The following is a 22,500-nucleotide window of genomic DNA, read 5'->3' on the forward strand; positions in this document are numbered from 1 at the left end:
TGGAGAATGTAGTAAATGAAAGACCTAAGCTATATGTGGAGGCTGTAACAGACCACAGCAGAGCCCAGGGAAAGCCGAGAAGGGAAAATGATAGGCCACTGAGCCCAAGTACATTAGCTAGTGAAACTGAAGAAAGGAAAGCTGCAATGGAGGAAATCAAATTGAATGAGAGGATACACAGGGATATGCAGTGGGAGAATGAAAGGGTGAGGTCAGTCTTTGTGTATGGACTCCAGGAAGTTGAAGGGGAAACATATGAAGCCAGAAAACAAGGGGAAAAAAAACAATTGAAAGAATCATGAAAGCAATAGGAGAAGACGACATGACCCAGATGGAAAATTTTCGGAGAATAGGGGGGTATGTAAAAAAAAGAACCCGGCCAGTGAAAGTGACCTTCAAGGCAGAATCGACTTGGAACAGGATACTGCAGGAGAAAGCACGATTAAGGGACATGCCGGCATACAGGAAGGTGTATCTCGACCGCGACAGAACACAAGCAGAAAGGCAGAAACAGAGAGAGATGGTACAAAGGCGAAAGGAGGAAAGAGAGGGGATGGAGAAGACAGACAGGAGATCCCAGACACAGGAAGATCAAATGCAGCCTCCCTCACAACTTCCTATAGAAGCCTCCCAACCAGGTCAACCCCAGTGCAACCAAACACTCTAAACCAAAACACCCATGCCACATCCAATGCCCCCACCCACTGCATTGCAAACTCCACCCCCACAGAAACCACCCATAGTTCCTTATCAGGTCTCCCACTTCCCCAACCCCAATACACCTCTCAGACCACAATCTTAGAAAAGAAGTTGAAGGTGTGGTATACAAATGCAGATGGAATAACAAATAAGTATGAGAAGTGGCACGAAAGAATCAAGGAGACATCCCCAGACATAATAGCACTCACAGAAACAAAACTCACCAGAATAATAACAGATTCAATCTTTCCAACCGGATATCAAATCCTCAGGAAAGACAGAGGGAGGAGAGGGGGAGGAGGAGTTGCACTGCTCATTAAAAACCAGTGGGAGTTTGATAAAATGGAAGGAATGGATGGCACGGGCGAAAGGGACTACTTAGTAGGAAAAATCCAGTCTGAGGGACATAAGGTGATAATTGCAGTAATGTACAACCCACCACAGAACTGCAGGAGGACAAGAGAAGAATACGATGAGAGCAACAGAGCAATGGTCGACACACTAGCCGAGGTGGTCAGGAGAGCACACATGGGGGGAGCAAAGTTACTAGTTATGGGTGATTTCAATCACAAGGAGATTGACTGGGAAAACCTGGAGCCCCATGGGGGTCCCGAAACATGGAGAGCCAAGATAATGGATGTGGTACTGGAAAACCTCATGCATCAACATGTTAGAGACACTACCAGAGAGAGAGGAGAGGATGAACCAGCAAGACTGGACCTTGTATTCACCTTGAGTAGTTCTGACATCGAGGATATCATGTATGAAAGGCCCCTGGGAGCTAGTGATCATGTGGTTCTGTGCTTCGACTACACAGTTGAGCTCCAAGTGGAGAGAGCAGCAGGAATAGGGTGGGAAAAACCAAACTACAAAAGGGGGAACTACTCAGGCTTGAGGAACTTCCTTCAAGACATTCAGTGGGAGAGGGAACTGACAGGAAAACCAGTACAAGAAATGATGGACTATGTGGCAACAAAATGCAAGGAGGCAGAGGAGAGGTTTGTTCCCAAGGGAAACAGAAATAATGGGAAGAACAGAACGAGTCCTTGGTTCACCCAAAGGTGTAAGGAGGCAAAAACTAGGTGTACTAGAGAATGGAAAAGGTACAGAAGACAGAGAACTCAGGAAAATAAAGAGATTAGCCGAAGAGCCAGAAACGAATATGCACAGATAAGAAGGGAGGCTCAGCGGCAATACGAAAATGACATAGCAACGAAAGTCAAGACTGACCCGAAGCTGTTGTACAGCCACATCAGGAGGAAAATAACAGTCAAGGACCAGGTAATCAGACTGAGGAAGAGTGATGGGGAATTCACAAGAAAGGACTGGGAGGTATGTCAGGAGCTCAACACAAGATTTAAAGAGGTATTTACAGTGGAAACCAGTAGGACTCCAGGAAATCAGAGCAGCGGGGTGCACCAGCAAGTGCTGGATGAGGTACATATAACCAAGGAGGAGGTGAAGAAGCTGCTATGCGAACTTGACACCTCAAAGGCGGTGGGACCAGACAACATCTCTCCGTGGGTCCTTAAAGAGGGAGCAGAGACATTGTGTGTACCATTGACAAAGATCTTCAACACATCATTTGAAACTGGGCAACTCCCCGAGGTATGGAAGATGGCAAATGTAGACCCAATTTTTAAAAAGGGAGACAGACATGAAGCACTACACTACAGACCTGTATCACTAACGTGTATAGTATGCAAGGTCATGGAGATCATCAGAGGAGAGTGGTGGAGCACCTGGAAAGAAACAAGTGTATAATTGACAACCAGCATGGTTTCAGGGAGGGAAAATCCTGTGTCACAAACCTATTAGAGTTTTATGACAAGGTGAGAGAAGTAAGACAAGAGAGAGAGGGGTGGATCGACTGCATTTTTTTGGACTGCAAGAAGGCCTTCGACACAGTTCCTCACAAGAGGTTACTGCAAAAGCTAGAGGATCAGGCACACATAACAGGAAAGGCACTGCAATGGATAAGAGAATACCTTACAGGGAGGCAACAACGAGTCATGGTACGTGACGAGGTGTCAAAGTGGGCGTCTGTGACAAGCGGGGTTCCACAGGGGTCAGTCCTTGGACCTGTGCTGTTCTTGGTATATGTGAATGACATAACGGAAGGGATAGACTCAGAAGTGTCCTTGTTTGCAGACGATGTGAAGTTAATGAGAAGAATCAAATCGGATGAGGATCAGGCAGGACTACAAAGAGACCTGGACAGGCTACAAGCCTGGTCCAGCAGCTGGCTCCTTGAGTTTAACCCCGCCAAATGCAAAGTCATGAAGATTGGGGAAGGGCAAAGAAGACCACAGACACAATATAGTTTAGATGGCCAAAGTCTGCAAACCTCACTCAAGGAAAAAGATCTGGGGGTGAGTATAACACCGAGCATATCTCCTGAGGCGCACATCAATCAGATAACTGCTGCAGCATACGGGCGTCTGGCAAACCTACGGATAGCGTTCCGATACCTCAGTAAGGAGTCGTTCAAGACTGTATACCATTTACGTCAGGCCCATACTGGAGTATGCAGCACCAGTTTGGAATCCACACCTAGTCAAGCACGTCAAGAAATTAGAGAAAGTGCAAAGGTTTGCAACAAGACTAGTCCCAGAGCTACGGGGATTGTCCTACGAAGAAAGGTTGAGGGAAATTGGCCTGACGACACTGGAGGCCAGGAGGGTCAGGGGAGACATGATAACGACATACAAAATACTGCACAGAATAGACAAGGTGGACAAAGACAAGAGGTCACAATTGGAAGTTGAAGACTCAGATGAATCAAAGGGATGTTAGGAAGTATTTCTTCAGTCATAGAGCAGTCAAGCCGTGGAACAGCCTAGAAAGTGAAGTAGTGGAGGCGGGAACCATACATAGTTTTAAGGCGAGGTATGATAAAGCTCATGGAGCAGGGAGAGAGAGGACCTAGTAGCAATCAGTGAAGAGGCGGGGCCAGGAGCTATGAATCGACCCCTGCAACCACAAATAGGTGAGTACACACACACATACACACACACACACACACACACACACACACACACACACACACTGGGTATCGATCTCTGGAGTTGAGCTGGTCGCTGACATTAAGATCAACTGAAATGTTAATCTCCAGCCAGCCAGCCAGCCAGCCAGCCAGCCAGCCAGCCAGCCAGCCAGCCAGCCAGCCAGCCAGTCAATCAGCCAGCCAGCAAATCAGCCAGCCAGCCAGCCAGCCAACCAGCCAGCCAGTCAACCAGCCAACCAGCCAACCAGCTAGCCAGTCAACCAGCCAGCCAGCCAACCAACCAGCCAACCAGCCAGCCAGTCAGCCAGTCAACCAACCAGCTAGGCAGTCAACCAGCCAGCCAGGCAGTCAACCAGCCAGCCAGCCAGCCAGGCAGTCAACCAGCCAGCCAGTCAACCAACCAGCCAGGCAGTCAACCAGCCAGCCAGCCAGTCAACCAGCCAGCTAGCCAGCCAGCCAGTCAACCAGCCAGTCAGTCAACCAACCAGCCAGACAGTCAACCAGCCAGCCAGTCAACCAGCCAGCCAGTCAACCAACCAGCCAGGCAGTCAACCAGCCAGCCAGCCAGCCAGCCAGGCAGTCAACCAGCCAGCCAGTCAACCAACCAGCCAGGCAGTCAACCAGCCAGGCAGCCAGCCAGCCAGGCAGTCAACCAGCCAGCCAGTCAACCAACCAGCCAGGCAGTCAAGCAGCCAGCCAGCCAGCCAGCCAGTCAACCAGCCAGCCAGTCAACCAACCAGCCAGGCAGTCAACCAGCCAGCCAGTCAGCCAGTCAACCAGCCAGCCAGTCAACCAACCAGCCAGGCAGTCAACCAGCCAGCCAGCCAGCCAGCCAGCCAGCCAGCCAGTCAGCCAGGCAGTCAACCAGCCTCACCCACACTCTCAGCAGTCTTGACATCCACTTCACAATTCTACTACCATAATTATCCAATCTTTGTTTTTATTTTAATTCCAGTTTAGATCTATATTATTCACTTTGTTATGTTGCCTCTGAGCTCATGATTTTTCTTCGTCAAACATCTGTGTGCACACCTGTCACTCCTGTTCATCTAGCAGTAAGTAGGTACCTGGGTGACAACTGACTCTTGTAGGTCGCATCTTGGAGAAGAGAACCACAGAACATTAGTGAGAATCAGCCACTCTGACTTCCTTTACATGTTCTGGGTTACTAAACTTCCGGGTTAATAATTCTAATTATGTTATGATCTTTATTTTTCATTTTTTTTTGCGACCACGATGCTGACTCTCAGTGGTGACGTGTACTTAGCTCTGTGAAGACCTGTTTGTGTGCTCTCTGTGAATCTGAACCAGGATGCCCTCTCTTGAGCAACTTTACCAGCAGCAGAGAGAAGAGCTCAGAGTTGCTAAGCTGGAGATACGGCGATTAACGGAGGAAAACAAGAGGATTCGTAGTAATCCTCCTGTTGTGAGTCCCCAGGTTAAGAGGGGAGCTTGGTCAGTGGCCGGGCAACATGGAACCAAGCTGAGGATCAAGAAAACGGTTGGAGAGGCAGAAACAACGAGAAACCAGAAGACTACCGTGGAAACTTCCAACCCATTCTCCGTGCTACCTGACGAATGTGAGTGTTCTACTGGGAATGCCACAACGAGCACCAAAGAAGCATTGGCAGACGTGAGTGAGACATCCCTAGAAACCCCAACGAAGACCATCGAGAACGTCTTGACGAATTCCACAAGTGGTGTAATGCTACCTGACGAATGTGAGTCAACTACTGGGAGCATCACGATGGACGACGCCAAGGAAGGTAAAAACATTGTTGTTGTTGGGGATAGCCAGATTAGGTACATGGATAGGGCATTCTGCTTGAAGGATAGGAGTAGGAGGCAGAGAGTGTGTTTTCCTGGGGCTGGGATGAAGGATATTGTTAGCCATCTGGATGACATCATAAGAGGTAATGGGAGCAATCCTATTATCTGTCTCAGTGCTGGAGGCAACGATGTTGGCAGAAGTAGGAGTTAGGACCTGATTAGCAGGTATAGGTCAGCAATAGAAATAATTAGGAGAAAGGGTGGGAAACCTGTCATATGTGGCATTTTGCCAAGGAGAGGAGTTGGAAATGAATGGTTGTCCAGAGCAATTGGTGTCAATTGCTGGCTGGACAAATACTGTAAAGAAAATGCGGTAACATTCATTGACAACTGGGACCTCTTCTATGGCAGAAATGACATGTATGCCAGGGATGGGGTTCACTTATCTAGGTGTGGGGTGGGAGCACTGGCCAATGCAGTGGAGGGAGCTGTTTGGTCTTTAATCTAGGAATAGTTAGTGGTATGGGTTTTGGCGGGAAAACTGTGAAGTCGCAGGGTAGTAATATGAGTACTAGGAGAACTAGTAATAGGCAAAATGAGGTGGATATTGGAAAGCCAGTGGCACTAATTGACAAGGACAGCAATAGGTTTAGTGGAATAACAGAAAGGAGCAGGAAGGGTAAAGAGAGAGGAGGGTCTTTAAATATTTATTACACAAATAGTCGCAGTGCTAGGAATAAGATGGACGAGTTGAGACTAGTTGCTAGTGCAGGTAACATAGATGTATTTGCCATTACTGAGACGTGGTTTAATTCAAAAAGTCGGGACATGCCTGCAGAATGTCACATCCAGGGTTTTAAATTGTTCCAAGTAGATAGAAGTGTCGGAAAGGGGGGTGGGGTGGCATTGTATGTCCGAGATCGCTTGAACTGTTGCATAAAAACGGGTATTAAGTCTGAAGTAACACATACAGAGTCTGTTTGGATAGAATTTTCAGAGGGGCATGAAAAATTAATTTTAGGTGTGATATACCGTCCCCCAAACTTAGATAGGGACCAGGGGAGACTACTATGGGAGGAAATTAAGGCCACAAGGCACGATAATGTAGTAATTCTAGGAGACTTTAACTTTAGTCATATTGATTGGAATTTCTTGACTGGGAATTTAGAATCATACGACTTCTTAGAAGTAGTTCAGGATTGCTTTTTGAAGCAGTTTGTGACAGAACCTACAAGGGGTAATAACCTGCTTGACTTAGTTCTGGCAAACAATGAATCCCTTGTTAATAATTTAGAAGTTTCAGAGGAACTGGGTGCTAGCGACCACAAATCAATTACATTTAGCATTGATTGGAAGTATGATAGTAGGGATAACTCAGTAACAGTCCCAGATTTTCGCTTAGCAGATTACGATGGGCTTAGAGAACACTTATCATCTGTTGACTGGGGTAACGAAGAGAGCTATCAATATGACAGTTTTCATGCTGCTCAAAGAACGTTTATCCCTTATAAAGAAATTAGATCAAATAGAAATTACCCAAAATGGATGAATAATAGGCTGAAATATCTACTAGGGCATAAGAAAGGAATTTATAGGCGTATCAAAAGAGGCGAGGGTCATCTTATGAATCAGTATATTGACATTAAGAGGGACATTAAAAAGGGGATAAGAAAAGCTAAAAGGGACTATGAAATTAAAGTTGCTAGGGATTCTAAAACTAACCCGAAAAGTTTTTTCCAGGTATATAGAACAAAAGTTAGAGATAAGATAGGTCCCCTTAAAAATGACTATGGGCATCTTACTGACAAAGAGAATGAAATGTGCTCGATTTTAAATAATTATTTTCTCTCGGTTTTTACACAGGAAGACACTAATAATATTCCAGTAATTAATTTTTATAGTGGGCCAGAAGAAGATAAATTATGTAACATCACAGTCACTAGTGAAATGGTTGTGAAGCAGATAGACCGACTGAAGCAAAATAAGTCACCGGGTCCTGATGAGGTTTTTTCAAGGGTTCTTAAGGAATGCAAAATGGAAGTCTGTGAACCATTAACTAATATTTTTAATTTATCTCTTCAAACAGGTGTAGTGTCTGATATGTGGAAGATGGCTAATGTAATTCCTATTTTTAAAACAGGGGACAAGTCGTTACCGTCAAATTACCGCCCAATAAGCCTGACCTCGAGGCACTTGCGTCTGCAGACGCAAGTGCCTCGAATCAGCACTGATCGCTGTTTCGAATACAATTAAACAAAACAACGGCAGCTTCACCATCTCCGAAGTCTTAGCAAGAATCCTCCTGAAAACAGTAAACCCTGCCATCACATAGTCTCTCCTGTTATACTACACAAAGCACAGAGAGTGAACACTGAAACAAGCTGCCTCATTCCAGTTTATATTTGTCCAACCTATTTTTATGTTACCCAAGTAATAGCTTTTGTATCCTTTTACTCATGTACGAATTAATTGTTCTACCATATTGTATTACTTTTGTCACTACCACTACTACTACTACTACTACTACTACTACCACTAGTGAACATCGAAATGGTACCTCACTAGTATTACACCTCACTCTGAGCCTTTATATACCCTCTGTGTCCATGTATTGTTTGTAATGGCTTGATAAAGCTCCTGGAGAGCGAAACGTTGCCACAATAAATGTCACATTAGTTGCACTTGTGTCCTTTTACTTTACAATCTCAGCTATAATTGACTCTAGTAATTTGCCTACAATTGAGGTCAGGCTTATTGGGCGGTAATTTGACGGTAACGACTTGTTCCCTGTTTTAAAAATAGGAATTACATTAGCCATCTTCCACTTATCAGACACTACACCTGTTTGAAGAGATAAATTAAAAATATTAGTTAATGGTTCACAGACTTCCATTTTGCATTCCTTAAGAACCCTTGAAAAAACCTCATCAGGACCCGGTGACTTATTTTGCTTCAGTCGGTCTATCTGCTTCACAACCATTTCACTAGTGACTGTGATGTTATATAATTTATCTTCTTCTGGCCCACTATAAAAATTAATTACTGGAATATTATTAGTGTCTTCCTGTGTAAAAACCGAGAGAAAATAATTATTTAAAATCGAGCACATTTCATTCTCTTTGTCAGTAAGATGCCCATAGTTATTTTTAAGGGGACCTATCTTATCTCTGACTTTTGTTCTATATACCTGGAAAAAACTTTTTGGGTTAGTTTTAGAATCCCTAGCAACTTTAATTTCATAGTCCCTTTTAGCTTTTCTTATCCCCTTTTTAATGTCCCTCTTAATGTCAATATACTGATTCATAAGATGACCCTCGCCTCTTTTGATACGCCTATAAATTTCTTTCTTATGCCCTAGTAGATATTTCAGCCTATTATTCATCCATTTTGGGTCATTTCTATTTGATCTAATTTCTTTGTAAGGGATAAATGTTCTCTGAGCAGCATGTATTGTGTTCAGAAAACTGTCATATTGATAGCTCTCTTCGTTACCCCAGTCAACAGATGATAAGTGTTCTCTAAGCCCATCGTAATCTGCTAAGCGAAAATCTGGGACTGTTACTGAGTTATCCCTACTATCATACTTCCATTCAATGCTAAATGTAATTGATTTGTGGTCGCTAGCACCCAGTTCCTCTGAAACTTCTAAATTATTAACAAGGGATTCGTTGTTTGCCAGAACTAAGTCAAGCAGGTTATTACCCCTTGTAGGTTCTGTCACAAACTGCTTCAAAAAACAATCCTGAACTACTTCTAAGAAGTCGTATGATTCTAAATTCCCAGTCAAGAAATTCCAATCAATATGACTAAAGTTAAAGTCTCCTAGAATTACTACATTATCGTGCCTTGTGGCCCTAACAATTTCCTCCCATAGTAGTCTCCCCTGGTCCCTATCTAAATTTGGGGGACGGTATATCACACCTAAAATTAATTTTTCATGCCCCTCTGAAAATTCTATCCAAACAGACTCTGTATGTGTTACTTCAGACTTAATACCCGTTTTTATGCAACAGTTCAAGCGATCTCGGACATACAATGCCACCCCACCCCCCTTTCCGACACTTCTATCTACTTGGAACAATTTAAAACCCTGGATGTGACATTCTGCAGGCATGTCCCGACTTTTTGAATTAAACCACGTCTCAGTAATGGCAAATACATCTATGTTACCTGCACTAGCAACTAGTCTCAACTCGTCCATCTTATTCCTAGCACTGCGACTATTTGTGCAATAAATATTTAAAGACCCTCCTCTCTCTTTACCCTTCCTGCTCCTTTCTTTTTTTCCACTAAACCTATTACTGTCCTTGTCAATTAGTGCCACTGGCTTTCCAATATCCACCTCATTTTGCCTATTACTAGTTCTCCTAGTACTCATATTACTACCCTGCGACTTCACAGTTTTCCCGCAAAAACCCATACCACTAACTATTCCTAGTTTAAAGACCTAACAGCTCCCTCCACTGCGTTGGCCAGTGCTCCCACCCCACACCTAGATAAGTGAACCCCGTCCCTGGCATACATGTCATTTCTGCCATAGAAGAGGTCCCAGTTGTCAATGAATGTTACTGCATTTTCCTTACAGTATTTGTCCAGCCAGCAATTGACACCAATTGCTCTGGACAACCATTCATTTCCAACTCCTCTCCTTGGCAAAATGCCACATATGACAGGTTTCCCACCCTTCCTCCTAATTATCTCTATTGCTGACCTATACCTGCTAATCAGGTCCTCACTCCTACGTCTGCCAACATCGTTGCCTCCAGCACTGAGACAGATAATAGGATTGCTCCCATTACCTCTCATGATGTCATCCAGATGGCTAACAATATCCTTCATCCCAGCCCCAGGAAAACACACTCTCTGCCTCCTACTCCTATCCTTCAAGCAGAATGCCTTATCCATGTACCTAATCTGGCTATCCCCAACAACAACAATGTTTTTACCTTCCTTGGCGTCGTCCATCGTGATGCTCCGAGTAGTCGACTCACATTCGCCAGGTAGCATTACACCACTTGTAGAATTCGTCAAGACGTTCTCGATGGTCTTCGTTGGGGTTTCTAGGGATGTCTCACTCACGTCTGCCAATGCTTCTTTGGTGCTCGTTGTGGCATTCCCAGTAGAACACTCACATTCGTCAGGTAGCACCGAGAATGGGTTGGAAGTTTCCACGGTAGACTTCTGGTTTCTCGTTGTTTCTGCCTCTCCAACCGTTTTCTTAATCTTCAGCTTGGTTCCATGTTGCCCGGCCACTGACCAAGCTCCCCTCTTAACCTGGGGACTCACAACAGGAGGATTATTACGAATCCTCTTGTTCTCCTCCGTTAATCGCCGTATCTCCATCTTAGCAACTCTGAGCTCTTCTCTCAGCTGCTGGTAAAGTTGCTCAAGAGAGGGCATCCTGGTTCAGATTCACAGAGAGCACACAAACAGGTCTTCACAGAGCTAAGTACACGTCACCACTCCAAGTACACGTCACCACTGCTAAGTACACGTCATACTCTGCACCCTCACTGCCCTTACTGACTGCCTCTCTCATACTCTGCACCCTCACTGCCCCTACTGACTGTCTCTCTCATACTCTGCACCCTCACTGCCCTTACTGATTGTCTCATACTCTGCACACTCACTGCCCTTACTGACTGTCTCTCATACTCTGCACCCTCACTGCCCTTACTGACTGTCTCCCTCATACTCTGCACCCTAACTGCCCTTACTGACTGTCTCTCTCATACTCTGCACCCTCACTGCCCTTACTGACTGTCTCCCTCATACTCTGCATCCTAACTGCCCTTACTGACTGTCTCTCTCATACTCTGCACCCTCACTGCCCTTACTGACTGTCTCTCTCATACTCTGCACCCTCACTGCCCTTACTGACTGTCTCTCTCATACTCTGCACCCTAACTGCCCTTACTAACTGTCTCTCTCATACTCTGCACCCTCACTGCCCTTACTGACTGTCTCTCTCATACTCTGCACCCTCACTGCCCTTACTGACTGTCTCTCTCATACTCTGCACCCTCACTGCCCTTACTGACGGTCTCTCTCATACTCTGCACCCTCACTGCCCTTACTGACTGTCTCTCTCATACTCTGCACCCTCACTGCCCTTACTGACTGTCTCTCTCATACTCTGCACCCTAACTGCCCTTACTGACTGTCTCTCTCATACTCTGCACCCTCACTGCCCTTACTGACTGTCTCTCTCATACTCTGCACCCTCACTGCCCTTACTGACTGTCTCTCTCATACTCTGCACCCTCACTGCCCTTACTGACTGTCTCTCTCATACTCTGCTCACTCACTGCCCTTACTGTCTCTCTCATACTCTGCACCCTCACTGCCCTTACTGACTGTCTCTCTCATACTCTGCACCCTCAATGCCCTTACTGACTGTCTCATACTCTGCACCCTCACTGCCCTTACTGACTGTCTCTCTCATACTCTGCTCACTCACTGCCCTTACTGTCTCTCTCATACTCTGCACCCTCACTGCCCTTACTGACTGTCTCTCTCATACTCTGCTCACTCACTGCTCTCTGATCTTCACATATTTTCCTCTTCAGCACATCCTGCCCTGCGGCGTTGTATGACCCTTGTGGGTTTAGTGCTTAGTTTTGATGTTAATAATAAAAATAATAATAATTAATAATAATAATAATAATAATAATAATAAAACTGTTGGTATAATGATAATAATAATAATAATAATAATAATAATAATAATAATAATAATAATAATGGTGGTAGTATTTTGTCAGGAGAAATGGGAATCTTCCTCCTGACACTGGTGTTAGTCACGCTGGCCCACATAATGAGACATTTACTTATGTGGCCCTGGCTATCCCATGATTTATCATTCGCCTCGTAGAAATTAAACATACTTTGAGACGTGGTATTCCAGGGTCCTCAGGAGTGTTTTAAATTATTTCTACTTAATTTAACATAAGGTATATCTGTGTTCTAGACATGTGTGGTATACACATACATCATTTGTTTTCATGAGGAAGAATACCTAATGACGACCACCAGCGTCAGGAGGTATTCTTCCTGACGAGGGAAAGACCTCCAGGTATGCAAGGGAGAGGAAGTCCCTTGCATACCGAATTCCCTTTAATAGCCATTTAACCATCCAAATTTACTGCTGTGAACCGAGGCAGCGGCTGTGAGGAGATTCGGTCATCCTTCTAGCTGACCGCTTTCATGTGCGGCGATCGTGAAGAGCTACACGGGGGTCGTGCAGTGGTCGTGAAGGGCACTCGCGTGCAGCGGTCGTGAAGAGCTCTCGTGTGTGGCGTTCGTGTCCAGCGACTCAGGGATCCAGACTCCTTAAAATTTGGCTTCTGGAAGGCGTTAATATACAAGTCTCCTGGATCTTCAGCGTGTGTGTCTGAATGCAATTTACAGCACTTTATCCTATGCTGGCCTGACCTTCGCTGACCCTAGTGGTGGTTCATGGTCTTGTGCTGACCTGACCTCCATTGACGTTAGTGGTAGGTTCATTGTCCTGTGCTGACCTGACCTCGACTGAAACTAGTGGTGGTTCATGGTCTTGTGCTGACCTGACCTCCACTGACGCTAATGGTGGTTAATGGTCTTGTACTGACCTGACCTCAAATGACACAAGTGGTGGTTCAAGGTCTTGTGGTGACCTGACCTCCACTGACACTAGTGGTGGTTCATGGTCTTGTGCTGACCTGACCTCCACTGACACTAGTGGTGGTTCATGGTCTTGTGCTGACCTGACCTCCACTGACACGAGTGGTGGTTCATGGTCTTGTGCTGACCTGACCTCCACTGACACGAGTGGTGGTTCATGGTCTTGTGCTGACCTGACCTCCACTGACACGAGTGGTGGTTCATGGTCTTGTGCTGACCTGACCTCCACTGACACGAGTGGTGGTTCATGGTCTTGTGCTGACCTGACCTCCACTGACACTAGTGGTGGTTCATGGTCTTGTGCTGACCTGACCTCCACTGACACGAGTGGTGGTTCATGGTCTTGTGCTGACCTGACCTCCATTGATGCTAATGGTGGTTCATGGTCTTGTGCTGACCTGACCTCGACTGAAACTAGTGGTGGTTCATGGTCTTCTGCTGACCTGACCTCGACTGACACTAGTGGTGGTTCATGGTCTTGTGCTGACCTGACCTCCACTGACGCTAATGGTGGTTCATGGTCTTGTACTGACCTGACCTCAAATGACACAAGTGGTGGTTCAAGGTCTTGTGGTGACCTGACCTCCACTGACACTAGTGGTGGTTCATGGTCTTGTACTGACCTGACCTCAAATGACACAAGTGGTGGTTCAAGGTCTTGTGGTGACCTGACCTCCACTGACACTAGTGGTGGTTCATGGTCTTGTGCTGACCTGACCTCCATTGACGCTAGTAGTGGTTCATGGTCTTGTATTGACCTGACCTCCACAGGCACTAGTAGTAGGTTCATTGTCTTGTGCTGACCTGACCTCGAATGACACTAGTGGTGGTTCATGGTCTTGTATTGACCTGATCCCCACTGACGCTAGTGGTAGGTTCATGGTCTTGTATTGACCTGATCCCCACTGACGCTAGTGGTAGGTTCATGGTCTTGTATTGACCTGATCCCCACTGACGCTAGTGGTAGGTTCATGGTCTTGTATTGACCTGATCCCCACTGACGCTAGTGGTAGGTTCATGGTCTTGTGTTAACCTGACCTCCATAGGCACTAGTGGTAGGTTCATTGTCTTGTGCTGACCTGACCTCCACTGACGCTAATGGTGGTTGATGGTTATTACAACCCAGGAGTCCAAATGGCCTGTTATCCTGGGTGTTAAGGGAGCAAAATAAACACAGCAGAAAACTTTTGACTTATTGTTACAAAAAAACGCGATTTCTAATAAGCTTAGAGATCTCCAGTGAATACTAGAAAGGACAGCCCTTCTAGCATCCAGCCTGTTACTGGGTTTTTGTAACAAGTAGTCAGTATCCTGGTCCAATTATCCATTAGAATTCAATAAGAATTATTAGTGCTTCAGGATTACAACTGGTAGGCTACTAACTAGAGAAATTAAAATTTAATAAATTTATTAACAATCAAGATGTCTAGGAGTATATTATCAAATTAAAATAAATTAATAAATTTAAACAAAATAATAATAATCACTTCTCTCGTGTACAGTAGTATTGTACTGAAGGCACATATCACATTTATACGTCTTAAGTACCGTTTGGTACATTAAAATTTAATAATACAATATAGAAATAAGTTTGTATATATGTGTAAGTGCTCTAAGTAGTTCACTACGTCTCACGACTCGACTAGACTTAAACAAGTGACTGACGAAGTCCTCACATCAACTCACTTCTTGACCACTTGGTAATCAGAACAGCTTGCTTGAACAATAAAACGACTCATAAGCCGAACAACAATATAGCAAGCAATAGTGACACAAAATCAGGAACAAGGAGATAATATAAGGACACTAAGTAGGGACCATCTGCAGATCCTCCACAAGTCACAAAACTCCCATACTACTGAATAAGAAAATCCCCGACTGTGACAGTACACAGATACCAGTACAAGTTAGGTTAGAAGTTACAGCTCAGGACCTGAGTTGCTCAGAGTGTCTATGCGACACACAACCTCAGTACAACGTCTAAAATCACTAAGTCTATACAATGTTCTGTGAACAGCTCTACAGAACCAACAACAAGAAAGAGACAGAGACGATCTTCCAACAAGGGCCAATAAGGGAGAGTTAGGCACGTCTTGTCAGGAATACGTCAAACCACCAAGAGAGTCTAGCCCAGACTGACTACTCCAGGCGAGGTGTGAACACCCCCCCCCCCTCGATCACGTGATTGCTCCATGGACAGTTGCTGCCCAGCAACACCGAGAAGCCGGCAGAGTAACGAGCCACGAGCGATAATTACAGTAGTTAGACAATCAAGACTTGAACTATGAGCACATAATAATAATAATATATGAATGTTACATCCTACCTAACAATATAACGAAGTCAAATAATAATATAAAGCAACATATTTACGATTTAGCTATTATCGCAAATATAAGCAATATAAAATTAAATGAAAAGGTAATATTCATTATATACATTGTGACCCATTCAAGGGTTGCAACACTTATATTATCCTTCACCAATTTAGAACAGAAGTATGTACACTATATACACTATGTACAGCAATGGGTATTAGTGCACTCCACGGTAAACAAGGCAGAATAGAAGCCACTAGAGAGCAGACCGTGCTTCAACCAGCTCTAGAATGGGAATGACAAGGGCAGACAGGAGAATGGTACCCACATAACCTCTGCGATTGCCAAAACCATCTTCTCATTGGCTGGAACCTGGGTACTGGTTGAACGACGGGGCCCCATCGTCAACCCTGAGTCACCTGGTTCGCTGGTTGGGGGAGATAGCCTGTAAATGAGGTTGTGTACATGCGCCGAATAAAGGTTACGTACTCTTTGCATGCCACAATGTTCTTGTGTTGACCTGACCTCCACTGACACTAGTGGTAGGTTCTTGGTCTTGTGTTGACCTGACCTCCACTGACACTAGTGGTGGTTCATGATCTTGTGTTGACCTGACCTCCACAGGCACTAGTGGTAGGTTCATTGTCTTGTGCTGACCTGACCTCCACTGACAATAGTGGTGGTTCATAGTCTTGTGTTGACCTGACCTCTACTGACACTAGTGGCAGGTTCATTGAATTTCATTGACCTGACCTCCACTGACACTAGTGAAGATTCGTGGACTTGTGTTGACCTGGCCTCCACTGACACTAGTGGTAGGTTCATGGTCTTGTGGTGACCTGACCTCCCTGACACTAGTGGTAGGTTCATGGTCTGGTGCTGACCTGACCTCCACTGACACAAGTGGTGATTCATGGTCTTGTATTGACCTGACCTCCACTGACACTAGTGATAGGTTCATGGTCTTGTGCTGACCTGACCTACACAGGCACTAGTGGTAGGTTCATGGTCTTGTGTTGACGTGACCTCCACAGGCACTAGTGGTAGGCTCATGGTCTTATGCTGACCTGACTTCCAGAGGCACTAGTGGTAGGTTCATGATCTTGCGTTGACCTGACCTCCGCAGGCACTAGTGGTAGGTTCATGGTCTTGTGTTGACCGAACCTCAACAGGCACTAGTGGTAAGTTCATGGTCTTGTGTTGACCTGACCTCCACAGGCACTAGTGGTAGGTTCATGGTCTTGTGTTGACGTGACCTCCACAGGCACTAGTGGTAGGCTCATGGTCTTATGTTGATCTGACTTCCAGAGGCACTAGTGGTAGGTTCATGATCTTGCGTTGACCGAACCTCCACAGGCACTAGTGGTAGGTTCATGGTCTTGTGTTGACCGAACCTCCACAGGCACTAGTGGTAAGTTCATGGTCTTGTGTTGACCTGACCTCCACAGGCACTAGTGGTAGGTTCATGGTCTTGTGTTGACCGAACCTCCACGGGCACTAGTGGTAGGTTCATGGTCTTGTGTTGACCGAACCTCCACAGACACTAGTGGTAGGTTCATGGTCTTGTGTTGACCGAACCTCCACAGGCACTAGTGGTAGGTTCATGGTCTTGTGTTGACCGAATCTCCACAGGCACTAGTGGTAGGCTCATGATCTTGTGTTGACCGAACCTCCACAGGCACTAGTGGTAGGTTCATGGTCTTGTGTTGACCGAACCTCCACAGGCACTAGTGGTAGGTTCATGGTCTTGTGTTGACCTGACCTCCACAGGCACTAGTAGTAGGTTCATGGTCTTGTGTTGACCGAACCTCCACAGGCACTAGTGGTACTTTCATGGTCTTGTGTTGACCGAACCTCCACAGGCACTAGTGGTAGGTTCATGGTCTTGTGTTGACCGAACCTCCACAGGTACTAGTGGTAGGTTCATGGTCTTGTGTTGACCGAACCTCCACAGGCACTAGTGGTAGGTTCATGGTCTTGTGTTGACCGAACCTCCACAGGCACTAGTGGTAGGTTCATGGTCTTGTGTTGACCTGACCTCCACAAGCACTAGTAGTAGGTTCATGGTCTTGTGTTGACCGAACCTCCACAGGCACTAGTGGTAGGTTCATGGTCTTGTGTTGACCGAACCTCCACAGGCACTAGTGGTAGGTTCATGGTCTTGTGTTGACCGAACCTCCACAGGCACTAGTGGTACGTTCATGGTCTTGTGTTGACCGAACCTCCACAGGCACTAGTGGTAGGTTCATGGTCTTGTGTTGACCGAACCTCCACAGGCACTAGTGGTAGGTTCATGGTCTTGTGTTGACCGAACCTCCACAGGCACTAGTGGTACGTTCATGGTCTTGTGTTCACCGAACCTCCACAGGCACTAGTGGTACGTTCATGGTCTTGTGTTCACCGAACCTCCACAGGCACTAGTGGTACGTTCATGGTCTTGTGTTGACCGAACCTCCACAGGCACTAGTGGTAGGTTCATGGTCTTGTGTTGACCTGGCCTCCACAGGCACTAGTGGTACGTTCATGGTCTTGTGTTGACCGAACCTCCACAGGCACTAGTGGTACGTTCATGGTCTTGTGTTGACCGAACCTCCACAGGCACTAGTGGTAGGTTCATGGTCTTGTGTTGACCTGGCCTCCACAGGCACTAGTGGTAGGTTCATGGTCTTGTGTTGACCTGGCCTCCACAGGCACTAGTGGTGACTTCATAATCTTTAATACGCTTTACCTTCAGACTGTTAAAGAAGTGCAGTTACTTCGGAAACTAAAATGTCCTTCAGGCATCGCGGATGTTTCGCATGTACCCTGCAGTGTCCCTTGTGTTGACGGTGCCATCTACCAACAACGATGTGTGACGCCATTGCCTACAAGTAACGTGTGGTGGTAGTGGGCGCCTGGGTTTGGTTATGATGGTGGTGGATGCTATGGTAGGGATGGTGGTAGATGCTATGGTAGGGATGGTGGTGGATGCTATGTTAGGGATGGTGGTGGATGCTATGGTAGGGATGGTGGTAGATGCTATGGTAGGGACGGTGGTGGATGCTATGGTAGGGATGGTGGTGGATGCTATGGTAGGGATGGTGGTAGATGCTATGGTAGGGATGGTGGTGGATGCTATGGTAGGGATGGTGGTGGATGCTATGGTAGGGATGGTGGTGGATGCAATGGTAAGGATGGTGGTGGATGTTATGCTAGGGATGGTGGTAGATGCTATAGTAGGAATGGTGGTGGGTGCTATGGTAGGGATGGTGGTGGATGCTATGCTAGGGATGGTGGTAGATGCTATGGTAGGGATGGTGGTGGTTGCTATGGTACGGATGGTGGTGGATGCTATTGTAGGGATGGTGGTGGATGCTATGGCAGGGAAGATGGTGGATGCTACGGTAGGGATGGTGGTGGATGCTATGGTAGGGATGGTGGTGGATGCTATGGTAGCGATGGTGGTGGATGCTATAGTAGGGATGGTGGTGGATGCTATGGTAGGGATGATGGTGGATGCTATGGTAGGTATGATGGTGGATGCTATGGTAGGTATGATGGTGGATGCTATGGTAGGGATGATGGTGGATGCTATGGTAGGTATGATGGTGGATGCTATGGTAGGTATGATGGTGGATGCTATGGTAGGGATGATGGTGGATGCTATGGTAGGGATGATGGTGGATGCTATGGTAGGGATGATGGTGGATGCTATGGTAGGGATGATGGTGGATGCTATGGTAGGGATGATGGTGGATGCTATGGTAGGGATGATGGTGGATGCTATGGTAGGGATGATGGTGGATGCTATGGTAGGGATGATGGTGGATGCTATGGTAGGGATGATGGTGGATGCTATGGCAGGGATGATGGTGGATGCTATGGTAGGGATGATGGTGGATGCTATGGCAGGGATGATGGTGGATGCTATGGTAGGGATGATGGTGGATGCTATGGTAGGGATGATGGTGGATGCTATGGTAGGGATGATGGTGGATGCTATGGTAGGGATGATGGTGGATGCTATGGTAGGGATGATGGTGGATGCTATGGCAGGGATGATGGTGGATGCTATGGTAGGGATGATGGTGGATGCTATGGCAGGGATGATGGTGGATGCTATGGTAGGGATGATGGTGGATGCTATGGTAGGGATGATGGTGGATGCTATGGTAGGGATGATGGTGGATGCTATGGTAGGGATGATGGTGGATGCTATGGTAGGGATGATGGTGGATGCTATGGCAGGGATGATGGTGAATGCTATGGTAGGGATGATGGTGGATGCTATGGCAGGGATGATGGTGGATGCTATGGTAGGGATGATGGTGGATGCTATGGTGGGGATGATGGTGGATGCTATGGTAGGTATGATGGTGGATGCTATGGTAGGTATGATGGTGGATGCTATGGTTGGGATGATGGTGGATGCTATGGTAGGTATGATGGTGGATGCTATGGTAGGGATGATGGTGGATGCTATGGTAGGGATGATGGTGGATGCTATGGTAGGGATGATGGTGGATGCTATGGTAGGGATGATGGTGGATGCTATGGTAGGTATGATGGTGGATGCTATGGTAGGGATGATGGTGGATGCTATGGTAGGGATGATGGTGGATGCTATGGTAGGGATGATGGTGGATGCTATGGTAGGGATGATGGTGGATGCTATGGTAGGGATGATGGTGGATGCTATGGTAGGGATGATGGTGGATGCTATGGTAGGGATGATGGTGGATGCTATGGTAGGGATGATGGTGGATGCTATGGTAGGGATGATGGTGGATGCTATGGTAGGGATGATGGTGGATGCTATGGTAGGTATGGTGATGATTGTAGCGTATGTGAGGCCACGATACATGAAGGGCAGTTTAGTTCCAAAAGTGTGTAAGTACCTATTTGTGGTTGCTAAGGTTGAATCATATTTCCTGTGTGCATGCGAGTGTGTGTGTGTGTGTGTGTGTGTGTGTGTGTGTGTGTGTGTGTGTGTGTGTGTGTGTGTGTGTGTGTTTGTGTGTGTGTGTGTGTGAGTGTGTGTGTGTGTGTGTGTGTGTGTGTGTGTGTGTGTGTGTGTGTGTATGTGTCTGTACTCACCTAGTACTCACCTAGTTGAGGTTGCAGGGGTCGAGTGAAAGCTCCTGGCCCCGCCTCTTCACTGGTCGCTACTAGGTCACTCTTCCTGAATCGTGTGCTTTATCATACCTCTGCTTAAAGCTATGTATGGATCCTGCCTCCACTACATGGCTTCCCAAACTATTCCGCTTCCTGACTACTCTGTGGCTGAAAAAATACTTCCTAACATCTCTGTGACTCATCTGTGTCTTCATCTTCCAACTGTGTCCCCTTGTTGCTGTGTCCCATCTCTGGAACATCCTGTCTTTGTCCACCTTGCCAATTCCTCTCAGTATTTTGTATATCGTTATCATGTCCCCCCTGTCTCTCCTGTCCTCCAGTGTCGTCAGGTTGATTTCCCTTAACCTCTCCTCGTAGGACATCCCTCTTAGCTCTGAAACTATTCTTGTTGCAAACCTTTGCACTTTCTCTAGTTTCTTTACGTGCTTGGCTAGGTGTGGGTTCCAAACTGGTGCCGCGTACTCCAATATGGGCCTAACGTACACGGTGTACAGGGTCTTGAGCGATTCCGTATTAAGATGTCGGAATGCTGTTCTGAGGTTTGCTAGGGGCCCATATGCTGCAGCAGTTATTTGGTTGATGTGCGCTTCAGGAGCTGTGCCTGGTGTTATACTCCTGGTTACCTGGATACCTGGAGGTTATTCCGGGGATCAACGCCCCCGCGGCCCGGTCCATGACCAGGCCTCCCAGTGGATCAGAGCCTGATCAACCAGGCTGTTACTGCTGGCCGCACGCAGTCCAACGTACGAGCCACAGCCCGGCTGATCCGGCACTGACTTTAAGTACCTGTCCAGCTCTCTCTTGAAGGCAGCCAGGGGTTTATTGGCAATTCTCCTAATGCTTGATGGGAGGCTGTTGAACAGTCTTGGGTCCCGGACACTTATGGTGTTTTCCCTTAGTGTACCAATGGCGCCCTTACTTTTAATTGGGGGTATTTTGCATCGCCTGCCCAGTCTTTTACGTTCGTAGGGAGTGATTTCTGTGTGCAGATTTGGGACCATTCCTTCCAGGATTTTCCAAGTGTAGATTATGATATATCTCTCCCTCCTGCGTTCCAACGAGTACAAGTCAAGTGCTTCCAAGCGTTTCCAGTAGTTAAGGTGTCTTGACAACTTATACGTGCAGTAAAGGATCTCTGTACACTCTCTAGATCTGCAATTTCTCCTGCTTTGAATGGAGATGTTAATGTACAGCAGTATGCCAGCCTAGAGAGAACAAGTGATTTGAAAAGGATCATCATTGGCATGGCATCTCACGTTCTCATTATCCATCCTATCATTTTCTTTGCACTTGCGATCGTGGCACTGTTGTGATCCTTGAAAGTGAGATCCTCAGACATTACTACTCCCAGGTCCCTTACATTATTTTTCCTCTCTATTGTTTGGTCAGAGTCTGTATTATACTCTGTTCTAGTTATTATCTCCTCCAGTTTACCATAACGGAGTAGTTGGAATTTGTCCTCATTGAACATCATATTGTTTACCGTTGCCCACTGGAAAACTTTGTTTATATCTTCTTGGAGGATAACCGCGTCCTCAGCAGATGACAGCCTCATGCTGATCCTAGTATCATCCGCAAAGGATGATAAGGTGCTGTAATGTATATCTCTGTCTATGTCCGATATGAGGATGAGGAATAAGATGGGGGCGAGTACTGTGCCTTGTGGAACAGAGCTCTTCACTATGGCAGCCTCCGATTTAACTCTGTTGATCACTACTCTTTGTGTTCGATTGGTCAGAAAGTTGAAGATCCATCTCCCCACTTTCCCAGTTATTCCTTTAGCACGTATTTTATGGGCTATTACGCCGTGATCGCATTTGTCAAATGCTTTTGCAAAGTCTGTGTATATTACATCTGCATTCTGATTTTCTTCCAGTGCATCCAAGGCCATGTCATAGTGATCCAGTAGTTGTGAGAGGCAGGAGCGAC

Source organism: Cherax quadricarinatus, chromosome 15, assembly GCF_038502225.1.
Source record: "Cherax quadricarinatus isolate ZL_2023a chromosome 15, ASM3850222v1, whole genome shotgun sequence".
Taxonomy (NCBI): Eukaryota; Metazoa; Arthropoda; class Malacostraca; order Decapoda; family Parastacidae; genus Cherax; species Cherax quadricarinatus.